General features: G+C 46.9%; 1 protein-coding gene across 1 annotated transcript in view; it reads right to left on the bottom strand.

The window, feature by feature from the left end:
• EPHB1 (EPH receptor B1) overlaps positions 1-13,032 on the bottom strand; it is a 429,883-nt gene that overhangs the window by 132,180 nt on the left and 284,671 nt on the right. The gene's annotated exons all lie outside the window — the stretch shown is intronic.

Below are 13,032 nucleotides of genomic sequence, written 5' to 3'. Positions count from 1 at the left end.
CAGATCTGTGCTGAGAGCCATGAAGATATGGAGGTTATAGGCCATAATGTTGGGGAACTCATATGTGTATTAATGAGTCAAGACACCTCACCCACAGAGTACTGGGAGTTGTGGCCACATGCAGTTAAGGATCAAAGCAAGTGATACAGACACAAAGAATTACAGACAGATGTTTGAGGAATGATAAGATCAATGCAGAACAACATTTTTAGAGATGGTGTCTGGGCATCTTGCCCACAAGATTGGAGCTGTACTTGGGAAAAAGCACCTTGAAGCCTATCTGCTCTAGTCTATACCCTCTAGGCCATCTAACCCTTGCAAACACACCCTAGGTAGAGCCCTAGTCTTGGGTATAGGGCTGTGTCTCCAGAGTGATTCCAGCTCTTTTAACCTCCTGGGCTGAAAACCTCTGTGTACACCTATACATCTGCTTTCTGCCCTCCCGAGAGAAGGTCTGGCTTTGACCAATATCTGGTCTTGCTAGTTCTTCCTCCTGGCAGGGAAACCCCTCTTTATACTCCTACAGCAAACTGTGTCCTCTACACAATCTTCCTTTAGGAGAAAGGGTTGAGGTAGGGCCTGTGAATGAGCCAAAAAGGACATTTGATAATCAAGACCCTTGAATGCAGATGTAGTGGTCTCACAGCTGAGAAAAGTCAAGATTGTAGTTTGGAAAACTGATTGCATATTTTAATGCGGGCTGAAGATTAAGAAGGGAGATCAGAAAATAACACCAGGGATAGGGATGGCAAAAAAAAAAAAGTGTTGTGAGGGTCCAGGAAGATGTGTGAGGAGTGGTCCAGGACTGGTTAGCAAAAATGATAGTACTATTAGCACATCTCTTTGCTCACTGCTCACTGTGACATAGCTATTTTAAGGAACCATGTCTGAGTGACTGGAAGGCTTCCTAGAGAAAAATAAAGGTCTTTGAGATTTTATGGAGATATAGATGAGTCAAGGAGAAGAGGCCGACATGGAAACAGGGGCTATGGAGGTCTGAAGAGGCTTTCTATGAAAGCAAAAGAGGTAGGAAACTAAGTCAGGCTGGTGCTTATGCCTCTGCCCTCAATACAGGTCCCAGGGCTGAAAGCAGGATGGGTTAGAGGGTAACATAAGCCAGAAAAGGGAAAGTTTGCAACTGTTAGAAAGGTAGTAGAGTTACCAAATAAACATGAGGTCAGCTTCACGTTCAGTTGTGGTTCCTTCTTGGGTAACTTGTTAACTGAAAACAATGTCAAAACAAAAAAGACTCTCTTTATTCTCTCTGGCTGCCATGTGTAGCTATGACACTCTTCAGCCTAAGTTCAGCGCGCGCTCTCTCTCTCTCTCCACTTCTCTTTCCCTCCTGAGGCACCAATTCCTCTTCCACCATTCCTTCACTAGGTGTATATTTCCTGGAAGAGATTGGACAAGACCACTGTGCTAGAGGAAATGGTTGTGACGTGCTGTACCATGCTGGTTCAGCACCTTGGAGAGGGGCACGAGCCTGAGCGCTACCACCTTCGCTGGGGTTCCCTGGATGGCAGTAGTCAGTTCCTAAAGATTCTCTATCTGGCACCAATAGTGCCACAATAACAGGGGTCGGTGACAGAGGGAGTTGTAGAGTCTTATCATTGGGTGGTGGCGGGGGTGGGGGTGACTATTTGAGGTCATATTAGGAAACCAAGAGTAAGTTATCAGGGACCTGCTGGAAAGCAGTGGCATCAAAAGGACAGACTGCTGAGACACCCTCCATTCAATAGTGGAAGCATAGAGGGGCTTGGGATCTTTGGGAAAAACAGACCAAGGATTGCCTGTAATTTGTGAGTGATGAGAACCAGACAATTGGAACACTTTTTTGCTCAATGTGAAGATGGTGGTGTCTGAAGTCTGAAGGTGTCTTTTCCAAAGAGGAAGCTGTGCTGGGGCCCCGAGGCACAGGACTGGAAAGCTGAGTCGAGTGTGTCCCTTTGCAAGCTCATGCATGCTGGTTAGTCCCCTCAAAATGTAGGCTGTCCCCCTGGGGCAAGGAGGAGAGGATGCTGAAACCTGGAGCAATCATGTTTACTTTTCCTAACTGCCCTGGAATCTCAACATCCCCAAAGACAAGTTTATGTCACCTTTTGAACTAGTTTAAAATGAACCCCAGGGACATAGCCTTCCTGTGGACAGACACCTGTGCCATCTACATGGACATCCAGAGGCTTTGATTTGGTGGAACTTGTTCTCTTCATGCCACTGAGTGAGTGATTAATTTTGGTAGTTTGCCTAGAATAGATTTCTACAAGGATCATCTGAAAGATCAGAGAGATGGCCATGGTTTCCATTTCAATGGAGTTCTATATAGAATCATGAATTTCATTTTAACAACAAACCCTATATGCAAAGTACTATCATAGGCATTTTGGTACATAACTGAATGAAATCTCATTTTTCCAACATCCCATGAGGTAGGAACTATTATCCCAATTTTACATATAAGGAAACTGTAGCTCAGAGACATTAAATAACTTGCTTAAATCATGTGGGGGGTAAATGCTGGAATCAAGAGTCGAGGTTCCAAAGTGCATCCCTAACAACTCTTCCCCCCAGGGTGGAGGCACCTAAGGTGCAAGGGGCAGGTGTGATGCAAACGCAGCCAGGTGCTGGGGGGTAGGGGGTAGGTCTCTTGTGGAGGCAAGAAGCTCTTATTCGTGAACTGTTTCAGTAGCTTCCCTGTAGAAACCGAGCAACCACGGTTCCAGGGCCGTGCTGAGCACGTCTATGTCTGTTGCTCATTAGGGTCTTGGAAACACTGGGCCTGTACTCAGGCAATTCTTCTAATCATAACAGTTAGTAATAAGAAGAAATGACTAGTCAAAACAAGGAGGGACCCTGCTGAGACAGATTTCGGGAGCACCAAAGAACCCAGTGTTACACATTTCACCAAACACTAATGTTTGTAGAAAGTACTTCTTGTTTCTCCTGCTTCGATGGAGCTAATTGTCTGGGAGAGAAGGGAGTGGATTTCACTTTCGGAGAGAAGAGACAGCCCCTCTACCTGGCCTAAGCTGAAGCCTGAGGATCTAGGGCTCCCCAGGGCTGCAGGAGCCCTTGGAGGATGGCTGAGGCCCCTCCACCTCTAGAGGCAGCGTATCTCAGCAGGAATGTCTGACAGCCACCTTGCATCATTGACTATGCAAGGGAGAGACAGAAGCTGGAATCTCCTATTTGTGGCCCAAAGTGAGAGCAGAGAGAGGGGAGCTTGGACATAACAACCCCTTCAGATTCCTTGGGGACACTTCAAGTCAAGAAGAGCTAGAGGTCATGTCCTCTTAAAGACCTGCCCTTCAAGACCTCCTTCCTGGCCCTGAAATGAAGCCTCAGGGCTTTCAGAAGTGGTGAAAGATGCACTGGACTCACAAAGAAAATCAGGCTGAGTGCCAGCTTTGTGACCTTAAGCAGGTCACTTATGCTCTCTGAGCCTAATCATTCATGGATTCTTTTTTTTTTTAATAAATTTATTTATTTATTGGCTGTGTTGGGTCTTTGTTGCTGTGTGCTGGTTTTCTCTAGTTGCAGAGAGTGGGGGCTACACTTTGTTGCAGTGCATGGGTTTCTCATTGTGGTGGCTTCTCTTGTTGTGGAGCATGGGCTCTAGGCTCTCAGGCTTCAGTAGTTGTGGCAGGTGGGCTCAGTAGTTGTGGCTTGCAGGCTCTAGAGTGCATCAGTAGTTGTGGTGCACAGGTTTAGTTGCTCTGCGGCATGTGGCATCTTCCCGGACCAGGGCTCAAACCCATGTTCCCTGCATTGGCAGGCAGATTCTTAACCACTGCACCACCAAGGAAGCCCTTTTCATGGATTCTTGACTGATCAATCCATCTGTGTGCCTGAGACCCTATGGTGTGCTAAGCCCCTTATGTAAGATCATGATATAAAAAGCTCCCTGGTGTCTACCCTAAGGAGCGCAAAGTCTGCGGGGGAGGCAGGCACCTGCACAGCAGGCACACTAGCCATTGACCGACAAGGCTGGTGGAGATGCACCCCTTGGGCCTGGAGAGAGCCAAGCACTGTGCTGTGGGGACACGCAGAGTGCCTGCCCTCTTCCTACTGATGAGGGAATCAAACAGCAGATTATGTGTTGAAGCCGTCAACATATCTTAGTGTGCTCCACGTGCACTAAAGACTGTCTGGTACAGTTATCCAGGAATCTCCCTATCCATCCACCTTCCAGCAGGGAAAGAGTGACCATGTGCACACCTGAATAGTGAATAAAAGACACTGTCCAGGACATTTGATCTGAAGGCCCTCTGAAGACATCTTCCTGCCGAGGGCTTCTGAGGCCCCAAGCAGACACTCTCTATGGGGTCTACCAAGCTTGTATACAGGGCTCCCACCCCAGACTGGGGCAGGCTGTACATTCCCAGGCCCTACTCATGGCATCTTTGACTCAGGTGGTCCCTCAGAGAAAGAATCCCCGTAGGTCATCCTGTTGGAAGATCCATACACTAGGTCACAACCTGCCAGGCCAGGCTCCGAGGTGTTTGCTGCCACCAGAGGCAACAGTCTAAGCCAGGCAGAGTCTTCTTGAAGTCAAAGGACTCTGGAATATACTTCAGTCTTTGGCAGAGCAGGATAGCCCATACTTGGGCAGTGCCTCCCACAGAGCACCTTCTTTTGGACTATCATTCCTAATTGATGCAAACTCAGACCCTGAATCACCCGAAACCACTCATTTGATCTAGCATGCCTTGACTCAGCCCAGAGCTTGGTAATTCCCCTCATGCTGGCGCAAGTGTGGAGACTGCGATCAGGAAAGAAATCTAGAACAAGGACACTGATGCTACGTGTCTTGAGATATGGTTGGCTGGCAGCCACTGGGCCAAGGCCTGTCAAGGATGAGGCTCACACACAGGATGGAAGGCCTTGCAGGTAAAGCATTTCAACTCCCCTGAACTCCCTTCAGCACACAGCCTAGTATCTGTGAACTCTCAGATACTAGCTACTAAAGAGAGAAGGGTGCAAATCTTCCAAGGTAGTGTGTAAAAGAAGGTAACAATCTGGGCCAGACTGGACAAGCCCCTGTTGCATGTGGGGGTGGAGGTGGGGGGTGGTAGCTGGGATGAGGCCTCGAGGCTACTGTAGAATCAGCAGTCCTCTCTCCCCACCATCCCAAGAGAGAGGGTGGTGGCCATGAAGGACTCCTAGTTCTTCACAAATGACCAAAAGCCCTTCACTCTGTGACAGAATTTTTCCAATTGTCATAATTCTCCATCTTTTTTAGGGGCTGTATATAACAGAATAACATCAACACAACAGCTGGGAAGTGACTATGGGTTACATAGTCATGGATTATTCATTTAATTTTTCCTGGGAATACACAGAAGAGTCTCCCAGCACTGTCTTATGTTGTTCTAAAAGAGACTCATATTGCCTCTCTCCAGGTGTACAGAAAAGGCCCCGGATACAAAGATAATGGTTCAAGGTCAAAGGACCAAAAAGAGAAACTGAAAAAGGTAGGTACTCCTCCCAGAAAGGTACAGGTCATCCAAAATCAAGTCCTGCTTCTGACACTTCAGAGACACACTCATTCTTGGCATAGGAAGGAATCTTGGAGGTCAGAGTGTGGTGGATGCCCTCTACAGTCCCTACCTGGTGGGCCAGCCTCTGTTTAAATCTTCCAGTGATGGGAAGCTCACTACTCTTACCACCAGGGAGGCATCTGTTAACAATAATCATGACTTCTTTGAAAATATAATGAAAAAAGTTACCTATTCACGATAGCCACAAAACCCGTAAAATACATAGAATTAAATCTCACAAGGCCTGTGTAATGCTTGTATGAAGACAACTAAAAAACTTTACTTAAGGGCAAAAGAAGACTTGAACACATGCTCCTGTGTGAAGAGATGCATACTGCATAAAGATGACAGTCATCTCCAAAGTGATCCACCTATTCAATGCTATCCCAATCCCAATTTAATAGGACTGATTACTGAGTTGTGCCAAGCTGACTTCAAAGCTCATCTTGAAGATAAAAATGTTTCAGAATTGGCAAGACATTTTGACAATGAATAATATGTACAGACTTGCTTTACCAGTTATTGAAACATACTATAAAGCTACTATCTTTAGAACATCTTAGAACTGGTGCCAGGAAAGACTAAACCATCAATGGGAAGAAATAAAGATAAGTCTGTGCAGACACTTAGTATGCAGTACAAGAGGTATCTCACTAACATTTTGGACAATTCAGATGGAGCTGATGGGATGTCAATTTTAATAAGAGAAATAAGAATACCAATATCACATCTTGCACAAAAATAAATTTTAGATGGAGGAAGGAGCTAAAAATAAACACTATATAAAGAATTAAAATAAAATATGAGTGTTTTTATACCTTAGAATGGGGAGGATACACACAAAACCCAGGCAAAAAGTCAAGACGCAAATCCCCAAAACCAGACAGAAAAGATGGTTAGGTTTGAGCTCAAAAATTAAAAATCTCTACAATGCCAAAAATGCACTTATAAATAGAATTAAAAATAAGTAGAGGGCTGAGGAGTAAGATGTCACATATAATTAATAGGCATCTAGAAATCAATTTTTAAAAATAGAAAAAGGGCAAATGTTATAAACAGTCAATTCCCAGAAGAAAAAATAAATTGGTAAATAAACGTATGAAAAACACATACTAATTTCTAATGAGGGAAATGCCATCAAAATTATTAAGAGGTCAGTCAAATTGGCAAAAGCCAGAAGTCTTGATAACATCCAGCTGGGCCCTTGAGTGGAGAAGCAAGATGTACACCACTGGTAGGCGTGTCATTTGGTCGAGTCCTCGGGGGAAGCGCTCTGTGATATTGATTGACTTTCTGAGTGTAGGTGTCCAGCAACCCAGCAATTCTATTTCTAGGTGAATTTCCTCCACAAATACAGGCTTACGTATTTGACCCCAAGATATGTCTGAGCATCTTCACAGCAGTATTGTTTATATCAGTGAAACGCTGTGTTGGCCCAAATGCCCACCTATGGGGAATGTACGACACAGCAGAGGTTGCTGTGCCTCCCGCCTCCCCCCAACCCCTCCCCACCAACTTTCCTCTCTTCCCCAGTCTCACTGAAGACACATTTCCCAGCCACTTGCATAGAGATCACATGATGAATCTTGACCATTGAAACACACTCCTTCACTGTCTCAAGTGGGCAGCTGCATTAGTTTGGTGTCAGGCCAGCTCAGAGGCAAAGGTACTCCTTCCTGAGGGATGCAGCCTAGCACTGAGGGGAGGGAGCTCTGAACCCAGCCAGGTCTGGGTGGAAATCAGGCCCTGCCACTCATGAATGTGTGAGCCAGGGCGCTAGTCTGCGGGGCCTCAGTGCTCTCATCTATACATAGGGAATAACAGAGGCAGCTGTCGTACATTCTGTGAGGTTAAATGAGAAAATCCATGTCAGGGGCTTAATCGGTGTCAGCTGTTAGGTTAGGCTCACTGTTATGCGCTTATGTCCCAGATCCAGTTGGTTGTGGCCAGTGTGCTGGAGCACCAGGCACACAGCACCTGGGGTCCACTCAGAAGAGGCCTCTGCTCTAGGCCGTGGTGGTGCACAGCCTTCCCCACGCAGGGGGTGCAGGCACGTGCGTGGCTAACCTCATCAGAACCACCTGCAGCCCTTTCACAGGCACCAGCACAAAGCCTGCCCTTTGCTCACGGCGAGAGTGAATTCTCACCTCATAAGCAAGTTCCCCTGTGCCGGCCAGCAGACCGCATCCTCTCTGGAGGAACAGAGTGGCTCTCTATCTCTGCTCACTGAGCACTGGCAGGGCTTGGTGGTGACCATGGCTTCCCATTGCTCACCTGCCTACCCCTCTGCCCCCAGTCACCCACCTTCTGTGCATGTCTGGTCCAGCAGAGCCAACCTGCACCAAGCTGCATCTCAATCTCACTACACAGCTGTCATGCTGGCCTCACTCCACTCCACAATGTTGAGCATCTTTTATTGCCATTTCCAAGGTGAGCAGAGTTTAAAAGTGACCCAGGACTTCCTAGGTGGCGCAATGGGTAAGAATCCGCCTGTTAATGCAGGGGACATGGGTTCGAGCCCTGCCCCAGGAAGATACCACATGCCGCGGAGCAACTAAGCCCACAACTATTGGGTCTGTGAGCTCTAGAGCCCGTGAGCCACAACTATTGAGCCCATGTGCCGCAACTACTGAAGCCCACGTGCCTAGAGCCTGTGCTACGCAACAAGAAAGGCCACCGCAATGAGAAGCCCACACACCACAACAAAGAGTAGCCCCCGCTCACCACAACGAAAGAAAGCCCGTATGCAGCAATGAAGACCCAACACAGCCAATAAATTTATTTAAAAAAATAAATAAATAAAGGTGACCCAGAGGATCTGCTCAAAAGGCCACCTTGGGCATCTCTCTGCAAGTCTAAGCCCACAGCCACAAGGGGCGGAGGGGAAGATGCACACAAAGACTACGATTACCCCACCTCCTCTCTACAGATGGGGAGGGAGGACAGAGTGACCTTTGTGTCTAAGTGGCTTCTGGCCCTCTACCCGTCAACCCCTGAAACAAGCCTCCCTTCTTAATGTGTTTTCAGAGTCAGAGCACCTTGATTGAGTGGGGCAGAGGTAGTCTCTGGTATAAGCTGGAGGGAATCCTGGTCTTTCCACAGTTGACTTCAGACTGCAGCCTGCTCTCTCTCTGCAAAGCCATCCTTGATCATTTGCCCATCGGGGAATCCAAACTTTAAGTCCACAGCCAACCCCCTATCATAACAGTTCTCAGTTATCTGGCTCCAGCTGGACACTTTATGGCCAATTGTGTGGAAAGTTTCTCAGAAGACCAACAGAGAGTTTCAAAATAAATCACTACAAAATGCTAGTGTCCTGGCCCTATGCCATACATAATTCAGAGAGCATGGACATGCCCACAACTGACTATGAGACATTTCTTTCCACTTTACCCAACTTCCCACGCAATTCAGAAGCCCTCCAGGCAGGCATCACCGGCACCTCTTTGTACACTTTCAGTTGGGAGTAGATCACTAATCACTCAGGGGGCTTTTCTTTCTTGGACAGTGTTCAGAATCTACCTTTAGATTAAGTTGAAAGCGGCTTCCTTCTAAATCTCTGATGAGAGTCAAAGACACCTAGGGCTCTTGGTCTTTGTCACACCCAAGTGAAGCCATCAGCGACATCTGTGGGTCTCTGGCTCTAACTGCCTTGCTGCATTCACATATTTTAGTCAACCAGGGGATAGCAGAAGATCACGGTCCTGGTCTGCAAAAGGGTTGGCCAGTGCCAGGTTTCCTATATGGCAGCTGGAGGGCCAGGGAATGAAAACAGGAGTGGAGCCAGTGACCTGAGCCAGTGTAATGTAGTTGAGAGGACATTCTGAACCAGCCCCTGGACAGGGCCTATAATCAGTAACAGAGGGCTGCAGTGGGTCCATATGGGTTCCAGGACTGATTGGCAGTAGTGATTTTGAAAGGTGATTGCAAAGAGGAAACTGGCTGGAGGTCTAGGAGTGAGTCCCATACCTGACCCCCCATGGGATGTGGGCTTGGCCTCTGGATTCAGAATTGGATCAGGATCTGATTCTGGGTTACATAATGGAAGAAGGAGGACTAGCGGAACGAGGACCCTAGTCACAGCTGGGGACCACCTATGAGAAGCTGGGGACCAAGATGGTCTGCATAGGTAATACACGGATTTGTGATCACATTGTGATGGGATGGAGATGGGGGTGATGGTGTAAGATTCCAGCAACCTAGGATGACTCTCCAGAAGCAATTGCTCATCTCCCCCACACTTTTTTTTCTGTTCTTATTTTGGACTGTGCAATTCAGATATGACTCAAATCTTGTTCATAATGACCAAAACAAAGACAATAATTTTTGAGCCCTTACCATACATCTGACACTGAGTTAGGTATATACATCATCACAAGTGGCACAATAATAAACAATATCCTCATTTTATGGAAAAGAAACAGAGGTTCAGAGATTAAGTAACCATGGCAATGGAAGGGTGGAGCCAAGAGTCAAGTCTGGTCTATCTGATCCCAAAAGCAGGGCTCTTACTACCTGGCTGTGTTGGACACCTACCATGAAAGGCCACAGAGGGGACAAAAAAATCAGATCAGCATATCAACAACTTCCAGTCCGGTGGACAGAGAAAGCCCTACACCTGAACAGATCCAAATAGAATATTCAGAGCATGCATCTTCTTTCCTGGGAATGAGGTTAGATGCTGGCAGAAGACAGAGGATATAGAGCTATGTACCTCGGACCATCTCGTCTTTTGAGGAGGAGAATTGGAGCAGAGAAGATTTAAGAACCCTGAGCTACAGCTGCCATCAAGTTCCAGCATCCCTTCCAGACCAGCCTCACATCAGAGCCACTGCCTGAAGGCCACCAAGGAGCATTCATGACAACAGAGGGTCCCGGAGCCATGGGGTAGACAGTTTTGTTCTGATTTTTAAAATAGAAAAGAAAGATTAAATAAATAAGTTTTACCTCAATCCCCTTCTATTTCTGAAACTTCATAGTTAAATCAGTGCACGGTGAGCCTCAAGGAAACAATGACAAAACCCAGCATGAGTCTCTGAATATAAGTCAGGCCAAATGACACTGTTTCTTTGTCTAAAAGTTTATGAGCCTTTAGAGAAAAAGAATATAAAGAGTATACCTCGATTTCAAGAATGGTAACTGAAAAAAGCACACAGATACTTGAGCACCAAAGGAAGAAATGTTAGCTACATGATAATTCCAGTGCTTGGATTTTAGCTGCCTTGAAAATAGCACAAAAGTAGGGTGGGCAATTCCAATAAAAGAAGTAAAAATAAAATAGCTTACTTTCATTGAATGCTTCCTGTATGCCAAACACTGTTCCAAATAGCATTACTCCACTTATACCCTTGATGACACAGTGAGGCAGACACTGATACTATACCCACTTTACGAATGAGAAAATGGAGACAGCTATGTCACTTGCCCCACACCACACAGCTGGCAAGTGTCAGAGCAGTGTTTGGACCCAGACACCAGAGCACAGACACCAGAGCCCACACTCTCAACAATCACGCTAATACTTGTCCTTTGAAATCCATTTTCAAAATGCTCTGTACTTGAAAGAGCACAGTGCCCAAATCCACAAGGCAAAATGTCTGAAGTTAGATGTATACATGTAGAAAAGGAGCGACCCAGGTGGGCAGCATTCCCTAAAGGGACAAACAAAAACTTTGAGTGTTTAGGGCTCAAAAAGTCTGGTCGGAGCCCATGATGTGAGAGGCTGCAACCAAAGCGAACAATCACCAGTATCGCAGTCACAGGAAAAAATCCACCAAGTTTCCACTGACCCTGCTCAGGGGTGAGGGTCATATGTTTCATTCTAGCTGCCAAGTTGTATTGATAAATGTGAGATTCAGAAAAGGCTGCCAGGACACTGGGGTTCAGGAAACCATGCACATTGGGGAGTAGATAACATAACCGATGTTTCGCCTACAGTAGGTGATTAAGGAAGGATGAGAAAGTTGTTCTAAGCATGGGAACCACTGGTTCCAACTGCAGGACATTGGTTGTCAGTGGTGGCGGGGAGGGGAGGAAGGCAATGCCCCTCCAAAGTCTAGAAGATCTCTCCTACAGTGACGGGTGATGGCAGCCTAGCAGTGGAGTGGAGCCACCCTGCAAAATATATCAGCTGTCTGTCATGGCAAATGTTTGGAAAACTAAAAATGGAATGACTACCTCTCAGGTTGTTGGAGAGACAAGGCTGAAACTGGGGAGGAGTCTGGGTGGCGGGGCCTAGAAGGCTGCTCAAAGTGTTAATAATCTGTGACTCCAAGTGCCCATAAGATGAAATGCTCTTAAGATGAAAAGCTGAAACAGAAACGTCAGCGCCCGTGCCCAGCTATTAGCTTAAAACTTAGAGCTATGTGATGCCTCCTAAGGGTTATACCCACTTGGGTCCAACAACTGTGAAAAGAAATTGTAGATTATAGAAGTGTGAAAGCCCGCATACACAGGCAACGCTGACCCTTCTTGAAACAGCGGTGACAGTTATAAATAGCTTTCAGCTTGCTGTCACACTCCCTCAATTCTGCATCCAAGTGTAGACCCTATTCAAATCCAGGCACTCCGAGAAACAGCTTACCCCATGACCCTTGTTCATCTGTGACCCTTGTTGGAATTTCACCTCAAGGGAAACAGATTATCTTCCCCTCACAAGCACAAATGATATATTTTTATATGCAGTGTGGCTCATATACCAGGGTAAAATCAAGCAGCTCCTTTACCTACCGAAAGGGGCCCATGGTGGATCTTTTACTAAAGCCCTGATCACCAATGAATGAGTAAAACTACCCTTGAGTAAAGCAGCCCTCTTTTAATAGGTTGCAATTCCTAGATGAAGAGGTAAATGCTTTTGAAAAGGTTGACTTCTGAAAAGTACTGAAAATCACGCCTAATATGTAGGCATGTAGACCAGCGAGCGAGCAGTCCCCAATCAGTCACACTGGGTTCCTGTGCCCTGTGGAGTGTTTGTCGCCCTGGGGGACCTTCCTGCCCTACTGGACTGAAGGGCCCTTCCCTGCAGCAATGGCCCCCAGAGGCTACCTCTCGATCTCTTTCCTGCTAGGAGGACCACCTGAGGGGTGAGGCCCATCACCCATCACCCTGCCCACCGGATCCTCCATCTGAGTTCAGGAGAACGGTCCCCACCAGTCACTTCGCTTCTGCCTTGGTTTCTCCCTGGGCCCTCCTTGAGCCCAGCTCAGCCAGGTCGTGCTCGCTGATCTTCACTCTCTCTCGCTCATCGCTGCTCCCAGCCCCAGGTAGTGCGAGATATTGGAGGTCCCCACAGCGCTCCAATCACTCAAGACTGAGAATGAAACACAAACTGAGCCAGAGCACGTGAGGGTAGTTCTGAGAGCTAGTGAGATCCTCCCTTAAAACACTCAAACACAGACACACACTTGCATCACACTCTACCCATCTTCTCTTCTTCCTCAGGCATGTATTCATAGTGCCTCTCTCTTTGTCTCTCTCTCTCTCTCTCTCCAAC

This window comes from Hippopotamus amphibius, chromosome 6 (assembly GCF_030028045.1).
Source record: "Hippopotamus amphibius kiboko isolate mHipAmp2 chromosome 6, mHipAmp2.hap2, whole genome shotgun sequence".
NCBI classification, from domain to species: Eukaryota; Metazoa; Chordata; class Mammalia; order Artiodactyla; family Hippopotamidae; genus Hippopotamus; species Hippopotamus amphibius.
The sequence above is the reverse complement of the archived record's forward strand: the minus strand, read 5'-3'. Positions and strand labels throughout refer to the sequence as shown.